We start from the raw sequence: 15311 nt of genomic DNA on the forward strand, positions 1-15311 counted from the left end.
GAGAGTGGGAGGTGATGGGAGTGTAGGGAAGGAGGGGATGATTGGGGTAGTTGGAAGAGTACCATGTTGGGAGTCAAACGATCTAAGATAAAGGTCAAGCGCTGCCAAAAATCTGCATGATTCTGTGTTGCTCTTTGGGCCCCTGTATTCTTCAGTGTCCTTTACTGAAATGTGGAGAAGAATACTAGATTCAACCATCTACTTAATTGTTGAGTCATAAATTCAGAATTAACAGCTTCCTCTGTGTTCATTGTGCAAGGCGCCAGATCACTAATGCAACTACTGCTACCTCTTACAGCACCGTCTCTGACAATTGCAATGATGACAACCATGAGCTGGGCACCAGACACTGTACCCAGTGCTTCGTGGACACTGTTTTACTTAGTCCTCGGACCAGCATGGTAAGGGGCCAATTTCATCTCTGTTTTGCATTTGAGAAAGACAAGGCTTGGAGATTAAGGCCCTTGTTTGACGTTTTCCAACTGGTGAGAAGTACCGGAGTTGGGTTTGAACCCAAGCCTTCCTGTTACCAAAGTAGATGAATGAAGAAGAGTTACGTTCCTCCTGTGTCTCATAGTCTTATTCCTTCAGCTTTAAACGTGCTATGATTCTGTGGAGGGATGAATGCATTATATGCACATCCAAACAAATACACATAGGAACCTTTCATGAATCTGTCACAGTGTTGCTGGAGAACAGGTTCTTGCCTCACACAGGAAAGAATTCAAGGGCAAGGCATAGTAAAGTGAAAGTAAGTTTATTCAGTGAGATACACACTCTAGAGATAGAGTGTGGGCCGTCTCAGAAAGCGAGAGGGAGAGAGACCATGAAGCACAACCAGAATTGTTAGTTTTTATGGGCTCGGTAATTTCATATGCTAATAAGTAGCAGGATTCTTCCAACTGTTTGGCAGGGATTCCCAGGAATTGGGCCCCTGACCACTTTTTGACCTTTTATGGTCAGCTTAGGAACTGCCATGATGCCCGTGGGTATGCCATGAGGCTCAAGGTCTACTGGAAGTCGCATCTTCCGCCATCTTGGTTCTAACCAGTTTGTCCTGTCCTCAGTTGCCGTGTCATTCCTTTGATGGTTGTGTCCTGCCGCCTTCCCTCCTGTCTCCACAGTAAGGCCAGAAATGAGTGGCACCCCTAGTCTATTGGACCGTCAGGTGTGTCCTGTAAATGAAGATGCTTCTGTGAGTTCTTTGATGCAACATCTCATTCTCTTGGATGCTCCCAACCTTACTTCAAGGCTGTGCTCCCTTAGAAGGAGCTCCACCTGGTTCAGTCTATGCTGTGACTATACAGTGACCTGGAGGGAAAGAACAGCTGCCCTTTCCCCTCTCACACTTGATGTCTCTTTTCCCGTGCTCAGCCTGGGCAAATAGGACTGCTGCCAAGGAATGCCACCCTGGCTGCACCCTTAGGTGCTAAAGAGCAGTTTCATGTATATGGTAGAAACTGAGGGCACAGCATTGACTGTTCTGCCGGTGGTGCTTCCCCAATTCTCCTATTTGCTGAATGAATCCTTTTTCTTCAAAAGATGCCTCAGACAAATGGGAGGTGTCATTCTGGAACGTAGCTGTTCAGGAAGCACCTGGGAGAGTATTTGCAAGAAACTACACTCAAGTGACTTGATCTCCAAGAATCTGAGGATGAGCTGTTACCAAATTACACGGCAGACTTCAGTGTGTCCACGCCCCCACGTTTATGACCTCACATGGGGAAGCAGTAAACTTCCAAAGAAATAATTGTCAGTAACATTGTTCCTCACTGGCATGCAAAGTCATTCTCAGGCATTGAACTCGAATGATGCCTTTGATAACGATTATCATCATAAAAAGATGGACTCGGCTTTGTTATTATGGAGGGAGGGGAGGGGAGAGGAGGAGAAAAGGCATTTCCCATGATTCTTTTATGACAGGAACTGAGATTGGAGCCCAAACATGAACGTTACAATGTATGGAGACTGCCACTTCGTCCTGCTGAAATGGGCACCAAGAAATGTTCCCCTTTCGCTGGGGAAGGAATGTTCCCGAGCCTGCCTTTACTATGGGAAATTGGAATAGGAAGGACATTAACAATAAATACATAGCAAGCTGCACAATGTGCTCTTCTGTTATCCTGTCATTTACCAGAAGATGCACAAACAAGGGTGAGCAAGTAAGCAATGCGTGGCGATTGAACTTCACAGAGCCTTTTCACGTGGATCGACCCACCACATCCCCTGATAGCCCTGTGAGTGAGAAATTACCATTCACATTTTATAGATAAGAAAACTGAAGCTCGTAGAAAGGAGCTGAATCCAGTATTTGACAAATCACAGGCTTATGGAATACTGGGTCTAGACGGCACTACAGAAGTGCTCTAGTTGGAACTCTAGTTCAGATCAGTTAGACTTGATTCCACTGGAGTTCAAAAACATTCATTTAGTACCTGGGTGTACCTAGTTGGACACTGGGTGTAAACATAGAGGTTGGGCCTGGTTTTTGTCCTTGAAGCGTGAACCTTCTGGCAGGGAAGACAGCCCAGTAGACATATAACTCTCATACTGTGAAGTAAGTGATGCCCAGAAGAGGCACGTGTGACACATCTGGGCAGGAGTCATTACTCTACCTGGAAGAAGAGGAATGGGGAGGCAGAAGTCTAGAGGGGTGCTTCTAGCTGAGCTCTGGAGGAGGAGGAGGAGGATTCATTCTGGAGGACCAGGAGGGGACGGCCACCAGGCAACAGGACAGGGCCATGCAGGCAGACGGAGCAGCGTGAGCACAGGACAGAGAGACGCTTACAGAAGGTGCGCAGTTGTGTGTGACTAGAGCGTAGTGTTGTTGGGGAAGGGGCTGGGGAGGAACTTGGAAAGGGAAATCAGTATCAGACCCCAAGGGGCTTTAAGGACCATGTTAAGTAAATCAGATTTCTTCTGTGAGAAATAAGGGTCCATCAAAGACTTTTAAACTTGACAGTTTAGTAGTAGTGATAATGATGAGGGTGTGATGATGATGATGGTGATGGTAACAGGTCACATTCCCTGAGCACCGCCACCGGCCAGGTACTTCACTAGGCACTCATAGGCAGTGGCTTAGCCAATCTTCTCACAAAACGCTTTGAGGAAGGAACTATTATGATCTCCATTTGACTGATGTGAGGATGAGGATGCTGAAGTAGCCTCTTGTGATAGAGCCAGGATCTCCTGCTATGACAGGCTCAGAAGGTTGTACTTGTTCAAAGGATCCCTAAAAATGGGGTAGAAAGTGGGCTTCGATGGAGAAAGGGCTGTCCTACTCAGGAAAGTGTCAATAGACTCCCTGGGATGCCCTGAACTTCTGAACTAGAGAGGGAAATGCCCATTTCCTTCAGTGCTTGCTTCATTCCCTGGGAGGTTGGGGGAGGACCATGGTCCTGGCTACACCTGCCATTTAGCTGCTGCCCCCCCACCTGCACCCCCCATCTCTGCCGCCCTGCCCCTCATTCTCCAAACATTTGCACTCAACATAAGTGGCAGTTCTGAAATCCATTACTGTTGGTTCAAAGGTCCTTAGTCAAATAAAGGCTGTTCATCCCAGGATGTGGACAACAAGGATGGGGAGCTACCTGTGGTCCCAGACAGGTTAGGGAGAGCAGGATGAGCAGAGACCACCATACTGTGAGCACCTCATAGAACAGTCTCCAGAAATGCTCCAGAAATGATTCCATGCCAATTAAACGTGGGTAATGTAATTGTGAATGTACTGGTTAAAGAGATGTAAATGGCTGAACTGTGAATCAGTTTATTTAAATGCATTTTTTTTGATAGCAGAGTATAGGCATATCATTAGCTTGTAAATGTGTCTAATAAGCCTGTCTCCACTAATATGCCAAAAAGAGCCTAATTAACTTTTTTTCCCCTCCAGTTAGACAGTAGTGTGAGGATCCCTGATCACATTTCCACACTATCTTTTTAGCATCAGCAAAGCAGCACTAAAACAGCCCCTGTGACATCTATAAAAATGCTAGTTTATAATTAGCCCGATCTTGGCTTGAACAATAATGTTGCAATTTGTAGTGATGGCTTCTGTTTCTCTTTAATTTTAATGTATTAGCCTACAATGCTCTGGAGATTTCTAGGCAGACTAGCCTGTTTCCGTTCCCAAAATTGCTGGCATTATACGCTTTAGGTTAAGGAAAGAGAAGCAGCTGCAATTTGATAGTTTTTTTTTTTTTTAATGAATGCAAGGGAAGAAGAAGGAATACTGACAAGAAAAGACGGATGTAACATCATGCATTTATTTCTTAACCCATCATCTGAATGTGAGGATCATGTCTTGGAGATGATGCTGATGGGAACCAGACGCAGGAACTCCCATTGACAGAGTCCTGGTGTTTCCCAGCGTACTCTGGTGCAAGAATTGTTAGCCTCTTTCCCTTAGAGTCCTGGAGGCCTGCAAAAGTCTCTCATGGATTCCACAAAGAAAATTCAGGAAGGCCGACTATTGTTTCTCTTTTCGTCCTTGTAATTCTTCCCGGGCTCCATTTGCATATGGAAACAAAATGCCAACGTCACTGTTAAAACCACAGCACTGATGCCTGCCTTGTCCCTTTTGTCAGGTCCAGGATGCAATTCCCCACTGCTGCCTAAAGCTAGAGCTCCTAATACTGGGAGAGAGTAGCTCATCAATAGGTTTCAGGAAATCTGTGAATACCCTGAAACAGAGAGGCTCCTGTGAGAGATTTTACCCATACCAAACTCGGGTTTCACCATCAAAGAATCTGATTCAGAAGATCTTGGGTGGAATTAGGGACTCTGTATTTTTTAGAAGAACCCCCAGGTAATTTTGATAATGTATCTTTAACTGGGAAGAATGTTCCCAGCTTTTATCAGAGCCTCAGATCAATTTGTAACCCCAAGACATTTAAGAATTATTTGCCTAAAATCTGGCATTCCAGGAATGCTCCCTAATCTGGTCTCACCTTTTGTTTCCAGGACTGATCTCCTGTTGGAGATTGGGGGACCCAATAAATTGTACCGTTCTCCCTTGCCTAAATTCTAAGCCAATTGAGAAATAAGACAAATGAATAAGGCAGAAAAAGAGATGAATATATTACCTTTTTTTCCTAAGTGGCTAAAATTGAAGGATGCAGCGTAACGCTTCAGCCTAGTGGATTTATTCATACTAAATCACCAGGTTTAGACAGACCTGCCCCCTCAGCTCAGGCAATGTTGGGCTGGGGCTGGCTTCCTCCATCCCATACAACCAGAACTTGCCCCCAAAAACATCTGACACAGAGGAGCAGAGTAGTTCCTGGGGCTTCCCCTGAGCAACTGGCTTCCAAGGAGGAGGAAGGGCAGAGGCTGGAAAGCACATGTTCAGTTTCTTTCCTAAACTTCCCTGGGGCATCATGAGTGAGGGGATGAGAGAGATCAGGACTTTCCCCCAACAGACCTCCCTCGACCTGGAAGGAAGCATCTAGAGCTGTCATTCCTTCTTGACTAACATTTCTCATTGTTTCCCAATATGTCATGTATTTTCTTGCCTCTGTATCCTTTTCATACCAACTATCTTACCTGAAATGCCCTTTTTTTAAAATTTATTTTTTATTACAGTTCGACTGCACATGCACATTATATCGCATGTAAATACATATATACAGTTTACTGCACTTTTTTTAGTTTACATATATGTACTAATTATTGTAACTAAGAACAGATTAGATCTTTAGCTTTTTAAACTTACATAGTTATCAAAGGAATAAAGCCAACTACAAAATAAGAATCAGTAGAATGAGGTGATCCAATCATAAAGGACAGTCAAATGTGCTTACACATATTCAAGGAATCAAAATTATAATTAGTTAATTTGTGTTATGTTATTATTGTTATTATTTTTTAGATTCCTCATATTAATGATGTCTATGGCACTTTTCTTTCCGGCCCACTTCACTTAGAATGACAATCTTCAGGTCCATCTATATTGCTGCAAATGGCATTATTTTATTCTTTTTTATGGCTGAGTAGTGTTCCATTATACATATGTACCACATCTTCTTTATCCAGTCATCTGCTGATGGACATTTGGGTTGTTTCCATGTCTTAGCTATTGTAAATAGTGCTGCTATGAACATTGGGGTGCATATGTCTTTCTGAATTTTATTTTTCTCCAGAAATGTCCTTTTAATCATCATCATTTACCTGAATTTCATTTGTGTTTAAAAACCGGAAGGAGTTCCACTTCTTCACTGAGTGTTCTCTGACTCCTTCCCTGTAAGCTTTCTCTGTGCCAAGGGTACGTCTACTCTGAACTCCCACAGCAGTTGTCCAAAGCCCAGTTGCACATCACAATTACCTGGGGGAGATTTGGTCAACACCAAGCCTGAGTCTCGCTATTGGAGAATTTGGTTCAGTAAATCTTGAGTGGGCTTTGGAAATCTGCACTGGAAAAACCTCCCCCCAGATAATCCTGATGGTCACAAGCAAACACCCCTTCCCTCTTCTGCACCGGTAGCTGTCATTTCTGGCTCTCTGTGCTAGTTAAAGTTGTGTTGCTGTGGCTGTTCAGACAGGAAGGGCAGCGGCTGTCCTTCTCTCTTTGCAGGTATTGTCACTTGAAGCCCCTCAGCAACTGTCCATGAGTATTTCTGATACGAGGGAAGACAGAGTGGAGAGGGACCCACACTATTATCTCAGGACACACAGTGCTTTACTATGTGATTACTGTTGCTACTGGGATCAGACTTTGGATCTTCATAGAACTTGGGATAGGACAGGACAGGTTCCTCTAGAAAGCTCTTCAGGTAACTGAAAAAATGAATTTAAGGACATTTTCCATTGCCAATTTTTCTCCAACATTATATATCATATATCCTGTTTTTGTACTCATTTTCTTATTATTAATAGTAGTAATAGCAAAAGTGGTGACAGTAGCAGTGAAGTAGCCATGTTTCTTAGCTACTCAATGAAATCTTTAAGGCCATGGCTTTATATATATTTTGAGGATCACTGATCCTTCGGAAGTCTTACAAGAGCTAAAGATCCTCTCCCAAGAAAAAAATGTACGTATAAATGAACACAATTACCCATGAGATTGTAGAAGTTTCATGAACCACCTAAAATTTAGACCTCAGCTCGAGAACCCCTGTGGATGGAAAGCTGGACTCAGAAGTCAATGGGCCATGATGGTACCATCAGCTGTGCTATTTTAGATAAGCCAGTTTTTCTGGTTTCTATGTACTAGCCTGTTGAAATACAAATGGATAGTGTATTCATAGTCAGAAAGAACAGTGTTAAGAGCAGAGGGCGATGCCTCGTATTGTTTCAGTCCTGGAGTGAGCAGATGTGGGGATACCCAGGAGAAGTAGGAATGGAATGCACTATGGGGAATGCGAGGGGCTCCTGCAAGAGGGGCAGGTGACAGGCTGGCTGTGAGAGAGGTCCATCCACCCTCAGGAATCTGTGTGGTAGGGGCAGATTGACAAATCCCAACATTCCATGTGCTCTAGAACAATTTCATAGTCCCTGGCAGGCAGACCAGCAGTTAGCGCCAGGGAGCTTTGAGTGAAAGGAGCAGAAACTGGATCCCCAGACAGAGATCAGGGGCAGAACTGCCGTCCCTGGGAAGGCAGGTCAGGGCAACTGTCTGCGAGGAAATGGAATGCAGGCAAGTCCCGGAAGAAAGCATTGAGACAGATATCAAGAGCCACTGGGCCACAAGAAGTGGGGCTCAACCTTGGGGTTGAGATATGGGACAAAGCAATCCATTCATAGACACCAGATGGTTTGAGGACAGGCACAAGCAGCTAACAGAGAAAGAATACAGTTAATATGGATGTGAAAGTTAGACCTCAATACTAATCAAATAACTAAATTCAAATGACCCAAGATGCCATCTTTCAGTTATCAAAATAGCGGTGATTTTTTTAAGCTGAAAAACAAGTAGTGTTGGTGGGAGTAGGGTGCTAGGTACACACTCAGTGGGCACTTTGATTGATACAATCTCTACTAATTTTTAAGAAAATGCCAAAACTTGAAAGACATGCACATATTTTAGCCCACTGTTTTCACCTTGAGAAATTTATACTAAGGAAATAAATGTCTAAGAAGGTGTACATTGTTTTGCTACAAGAATGCTAAGTGCAGAGATATCAGATGAACGAGTTAATACGGTAAACAATACCCATAGATTGGCGTACAATGAATAAGTATACTGATGATGTGTAATTATATTTATTGGCATGGAAAGATGTTCAGAACACATTGCTAAATAAAAGAAAAAAACTGTGTCAAAAATATGTGCATTTGCTATATTCCTGACACATAGGATGCTCTTAATAAAAATGTGATTTGCTGATATGATACAACTCTAATAAGAAGAACACATGGCAAAAATGTCGATTATTATTATCACTGGTTAGTGGATAATGGGAATTTTTTTCTTTTCTTCTTTTTCTTTTTTTGCTTATCTGTTTTCTTATTTTGCCTCCAATGAAGAATTATTGTTTGTATAACACAGAAGAAGTAGAAGTTACTTTTTTAAAGTGCAGACTGTTAACCAGATGCCTCTTTTAGGGGGCCTAAGGAGTACTAACAAGTGTGCCCTGATCTGCAGATCAGGCCCAGGTGACCTTGCTAAGGCCAGTTACAAGGAAGCCAGATCTGTGCTGCTCCCCTCTTGTTACCCTCCCCACCCTCCACCACTTGGCTAAAAGCAAGGTCACTATCACCCTAGTGGCTAGATCTCAAATGCCTCCTGAATGCCTGACCTCACTTGGAAGAGTCTCATTTGGGAGCCTCAAGCTCCCATCTGCCAATTATACAAATATCAGGTAAAATTCCCCACAAAGAAGGCTAATGGGTGTATCCTGTTCTCTACATGATCCGTGGTATCTACAGCACCGTAGACGATAACTTGGTACATAATAGAAGCTTGATAAATATTTGAGTAACTGATAGTATAACTCTTACCAGGTAATATTAAAAAAGAGGAGTAAAGAAATAAAATTAGATTTGTTGAGTAGATTCTATATGCCAGACATTGTTTTAGGAATTTTTCATGATTCTTTAAAGTCAGACAGAGGTGAAGGTCAAAGACAAAATCTCTGAAACGCAGGATGCCCAGGTTTGAATCCTAGTTCTACTGATTAATTCTATGACTTTGAGAAAGTTACTTAACTCTCAGAGCCACACCTTTCTCAAAAGTCAATTGGAAACATGGCGGCCAGTCTCTGAAGCTGGCTCCCAATAAACCACGGCGCCTGGTATGCGTGCCCTTGGGTAATCCCCTCCCGCATTCAACCTCTGCCTACCTGTGATCTGATTGAAAGAATAGAAGGAACCCTAACAGTGATGTTCTGGGGATTCAGTGCCTAGGCATTAAAGGACCTGGTAGATTGTGCTTTTGTCTTCTGGGAGCCCTGAGAAGTCATGTAAGAAGTCTATCTTTCTGTGACACCTGCACTCCAATGTTCATAGCAGCACTATTTACAATAGCCAAAACATGGAAACAGCCTAAATGTCCATCAACAGGTGACTGGATAAAGAAGATGTGGTATATTTATACAATGGAATACTACTCAGCCGTAAAAACCGACAACATAATGCCATTTGCAGCAACATGGATGCTCCTGGAGAATGTCATTCGAAGTGAAGTAAGCCAGAAAGAGAAAGAAAAATACCATATGAGATCACTCATATGTGGAATCTAAAGACTCATGGACAGAGAATATAGACTTGTGGTTACCAGAGTGGTAGAGGGTGGGAAGGGATAGACTGGGATTTCAAAATTGTAGAATAGAGAAACAAGATTACACTGTATAGCACAGGGAAATATACACAAAATGTTATGATAAATCACAGAGAAAAAAATGTGACAATGAGTGTGCATATGTCCATGAATGACTGAAAAATTGTGCTGAACACTGGAATTTGACACAACATTGTAAAATGATTATAAATCAATAAAAAATGTTTAAAAAAAAAAAGTCTATCCTTCTGGAGAGGCCCTGAGACCACATGGGCAGAGCAACCTGGCCATCTCAGCATCCCAGTTGAGCCCAGGTGTCTCCATCCCCAACTGCATCTGACTGTGAAACCAGCAGAAGAACCCCAGTCCCGTCAGCTGAGCCCCATCAACTCACAGAACTGTGAGATAACATAGTGGTTGTTTTAATCCACCAAATTTCAGAGTGCGTTATTACACAATAGGTGACCAAAACCTGGAGCAGTAGTTTCTACCTTTTAGATAAAACGCAATCATGCACCTAAAGCATTTGGAGCATAATAATTGCTCAGTAAGTGCCCATTAATTATCTGTGCAAACAATTCTGTAAAGGAGGTACTACTGATAGCCCCATTTTGGATGGGAAACCTGCGGCAGGAAACAGAAGGGAGTAGAGAGGGGATTCCAGGAGCCAGGTCTACTTCACTCCAAAAACATCTTTTCCTCTCTTCATAGCCATCTCTCTAGGGAAAGAGAAAGATCAACTTGCCCCAAAGCTTAAGTCTGTTTTCCCTTATCAAATCCCTTTAGTAATAAATCACGAGGGAAACGGAGGACTGCACGAGCCGAAGCGCGCGCTCTCCTGGTGGAACTGGTTGCTGTGGAGATGGCTGCGCTGGCTCGCGCTGATGGTGATTTCAGCCTGGGAAATGAGCCGCGGGAGTGGATGCACCAGGAAGCAACGATGCTCTTTCTCCTAATGCAACGTAATGAAGGAAGTTAAACTACGAATGAATGAAAACAGGGAGGGAGTACTTTCTAAAGATAACGCTTGCCGGCATCTCCACGGCGGCGGCGCTCTAAGCGGAACACCATCCCCTGGCAGACCGGGAGCAGCAGTGAGCGCCATTCAGTGTTAATCACGTTGAAATGTAAGTCTAAAGGCACCGGGCTCAGACAAGTCATTCTTAATAATACCTCATCCTAGGCTATTACAATTTTTATTTGTCATCATCTAATTGATTCGTGGCCATTTCAATTATCTGTTTACTTAATGCTCATCACTTTCCTAGGCTGGTGGGAGTGGGTGGCCAGCAATCTTTATTTCTTCTCTCCATTTACGTTCACTCCCATCAACACCTGCGCTCCCAGGCGTCTGACACCGGACCTTTTTAAAGTCGTTCACTTCCTGCCTGCCTCCTGATTGTTGACTCTCGCTTAATCAACCCCTCAGGCTTTCAAGACCCAGTTTAAAGGCACCCTGGGGAGGCGTCTCAGAGGAACGCCACCCACCACCCATAGACTCCCTGGGAACCTGTATCGTTTTGCTTTCCAGGGTGTGTCACCTAATTTGCGTCCCTGTGTTTTCTCTTGTTAGATATCTACAAATTCTTCAGTGCGAAGGTGTTCGGACTGTCTTCCATTTCAGTTGTTTTTCATAATGTGTCACACGCACACGCGCGCTCGCACACACACACACCCTACAGCAATGCTCTGAGTTCTGTGTCTTCTCATCAAAAGTTACCTCACACCTGTCCCTTCTCCAAAGTCCCTCAAGGGGTCAAGAGTGGTAATGGTTTCATTAATTTAGAACTGAGGCACTTCGAATGCATTAGTTCTCGTAAGTGGCTCTTGCCAAATAACAACATGCTCTAAATTAAATAAAAATCCATGTATCTTCTTAAGATGAATGTTGAGTTCATGGAGGAGAGTAGCTAATCTGAGACAGTGAGAGCTTTCTGGACCATCCAATCATAACAGGAAGTCAGTTGCCTATTGCCTGCAGGCCTCTGAATGTTAGGTTTGTGGTAATTTTGTTTTGTGGGCCTGAGGTGACAAATATTGTCACTGCATCCTCTAGGACCTCCCACTGTGCAGACTAGATACTAAAAAAGGCAGGTGAGAGATGGTACTCAGAGATGCAGGGCCTTGGGACAAATTCAGGATGGAGGCAGTGGTAGAGGTAGAAAGGTGGGTGCTCCCCGTACCTTAGTATGCATGCATGTCTCCTTCTCACCCTCCCACACTGTCCTTCATGCTCAGACAATGCCCTCATGACTTTGAATGCCTCCATCTCGAGGCACGATTTTTTTTTTTCACCCCAGTATGAATCCGAGTAGATACGGCTTCCAAAGAGCCAAAGGGAATGGCATTCACCCATCACTGCAGGGACGGGCACCACAGGCTCCAGCAGCTGACAATATGTTTGTAACAGATCACTGGGCAATTTTCCAGTCCAATACTTCCACGCTGCCTGCGTCCTCCAAAGCACAAGGTACAGGAAAGTTGGCAGTCTAGTGTGATGAAGGCTTTGAAACACAGTCCCCATCACCCACCGCATGCTGGAGGGCATCCAAACCACAGTACCCTGTTGGGTTCATTTGCAAGTCCCTGAGTCCCAGGTTAATAGTACCAAACAATGGCCCTGACCCATCAGCACAAAAGGAAGGCTGGCAGGCTCACAAGCGTCTGTTCATTTAACTCACTCTTTTGAGCGTCAAGGTACTTACACGGGCATGTGCGCAGGCGGCGAGCACCGGAATACATGTGGCTGGTGCATATTAACACACAAGTACATCTTCACAGCTAGCCGCGTGCATACATATATATTCATGCACATGAACACACACGCACGCATGCACACGCTGTAAGCCAGATAAATCCTTTGTCAGGCAGGTTTTTGAGTCAAGCCACCTGGCCTTGGTCTTCTCAGTCTATTCCCAGAGTCACAGGGTACATCTCTGCAATGCTCTGAGTAGAAAGCACATTCTGGTTACTGATTGCTACCCGAGCTGAATTCCTTTCCCCAGCAGACCCTGGCCATTTTGCTTTGAAAGTCAGCAAGTCGGCTTCCCAGCCATGAAACAGAAGGCTTCTCACAGCCACTTGACCTGTATCCAGGATGATGTTGACCCCATTCCCCACTACGGGGAAGACCCAGAGGTCCCACCCTGGGTGCCTTCGCTTTGCGGCTCTGCTTCCTGCCACATGACTCTCCTGCTCTATGATTCCTACTGGTCACTTGGCTGATGAGCAGCTGTCCACTCTGACATCCCCTCCTGTTAAGTCACCTGTAGGTCCAACTGGCAGAGCCACCACACAAGGGCTGGGTAAGGATGCCCAATGCCTGAACGCTTCCTGCTGGATCACGACTTGGTGTCGGCAGGTCAGGGAGGGGCTTAAAAGCAAGAACTTTAGAAAGGAACTGATCTGGGTTTGAATCACCACTCTTTAACTCTGTGTCCTTGAACATGATCTAATGGACCCTCAGTCTCCTCAGCTGTAAAATGTGGGTGAACAGTGCCCATCTCATAGGGTGATGGGGAAGACTGAGTGAGTCCTGAGCTGGTTCCAGACACGTACTGAGGCTCATGAATGTTGGCCATCACCATCAACACCTTCATCATCGTCACTGTTGCCGTCATCACTTCATACTCTTTGGCAGCAGAAAATGCCTAAGAAATACTTAGACTCCTCATCGTGCCCTTTGCCCCCTGCCACTTGCTCTTTCTTGCCCTGCAACCCCATCAATTCTGAGTGGGAACTCAGAGGTCAAAAACTTCTTTCTTTCTGAAAAAAAAAATTGTTTTTTTACTTATTCATGTTTGCTTTGTTTTGTTGGTTTAGGGAAAGGGAATGAAAATTTACCAAGAAGGAAACACATCCCAGGCACTTTATCGAGTTAAAAGCTTGAAAGCATTCCCACAAAATCTGAGTTGCATATGTAAGTGGAACTGGGAGAGGGCAGGTCTGCTGGATGAGGGGCTGGGAGATCCACCGCCCAGGGGACAAAGAGGCCAGCACGTGCGCTGTAGATGGTGGGAGCAGTACAGCTCACTGCCGTCTGAGGAGAGAGAAGCACCCTGCAGAAGCCTGGTCAGAAGGTGGAAGGCGGGGCTCCAGGGATTCAGGGTCCCCATCAGAAGGTCAGCTTTACGGCTGGAGGTGGTCTGTCTAGGGTCCCTAGACATGCAAACCCCTGGAGAGATTTCTAATTCAAGGTAAGAAGAGAGATGGAAAGCTATTGCCCTCTATAGAAGATGAATTTCCTAAGGACTTCAGAATCACATCACCCAAGAGAACAGTAAGATTGGATTTATGGTGCAGTTACTTTGTGCCAGGCGCTGTTCTGGATACTCTGCCTCTGTTAGCTCACTGAGTCCTCACAACACTCTGCCAGCTGGAGATCTGTTCACCCCATCCCATAGATGAGGAAACTGAAATAACAGAGAAACTATTTCGACCCCAAGGCCACACAGCTCTAGGGTCTGAATGCCAGACTCGAGTTCAGGAGCCTCCACTAATAACCATCATGGAAGCAAGGGTCTGCAGAGAAATAGCTGGGAATACTCAACAGCAGGTCCGGGGAAGCATCAGTGGGTGCTGGACCCACTGGACAGTGATGTGGGACTTCTGTGGGCAGAAGCAGTGGCACTTGCTCAACCTCTGTGACCGGGCGACCACACGGAGCACAGATAACTAAAACCATTTGTAGGGTCTCAGAGATAAGATTTTGCTTCACCTTCAAACAGAAGGACAGACTTGAAATGTTGGTCTGACTCACGCAAACAGCTATGGCTGAAGATGAGAGGGAATCTTAAGTAGGGAGCAACCAGGTAATTTTTTGGTGCCTTGAATGTGCCCCCAGGCAAGTTCAGTCCAGCACAGGGGTCATAAAACTACTGCCTACCTGCAGCCAAATCCAGACTGACACCTGCTTTTGTCAATGAAAATGGGACACAGCCATGCCCATTCATTTAGGTGTTTTCCACAGCAGCTTCTGCACACAACATTGCAGTTGAAGAGTGGGGACAGGCTGTATGCATGATCTGCGAAGACTAAAACATCTAAAATCTAGCCTTTTACAGAGAGAATTTTGCTGACCCCTGCTCTAGAGAAATATTTGCGGTTTACTATTTTCTCATTCTATCCTCTCAGGCTAAGGTATGATGTGTTACCACCCCCATTTTACAGATGGAAAAATCTGAGGCCCAGAGAAGTTAAGTAATTTATCCAGAGTTCTGTGGCCACAGAGTTCTGTGCGTCAGAATTAGAGCCTGGATCCCTTGACTCAAAATCCATTTCCTTTGATTTCATCCTTCTTCAAATGTGTGTAGACAGCGTGGAAGTATCTATTTCTCTCTGGAAACTTACATGCAGAGCCCTGAGGAAGAGGAAAGGTGGTAGATGACATGGTCATGCATCCAAATACAGAGGATTTTCTTTCCCTTTCTGTTTCCAAAAGCTCAGGAAGGACACTGGATGTCACCTGTGCATGTTACCTGTACTTTACACAATAGATACATACGTGAAGACTCCAGGCTTCTGTCTATCTTTGTAATTTTTTGGATCTATAGAGCTAAGATCACAGAGGAAACAGCTGGCCCTAAATCTAAAGAGATAG

Source organism: Vicugna pacos, chromosome 21 (genome assembly GCF_048564905.1).
Source record: "Vicugna pacos chromosome 21, VicPac4, whole genome shotgun sequence".
NCBI classification, from domain to species: Eukaryota; Metazoa; Chordata; class Mammalia; order Artiodactyla; family Camelidae; genus Vicugna; species Vicugna pacos.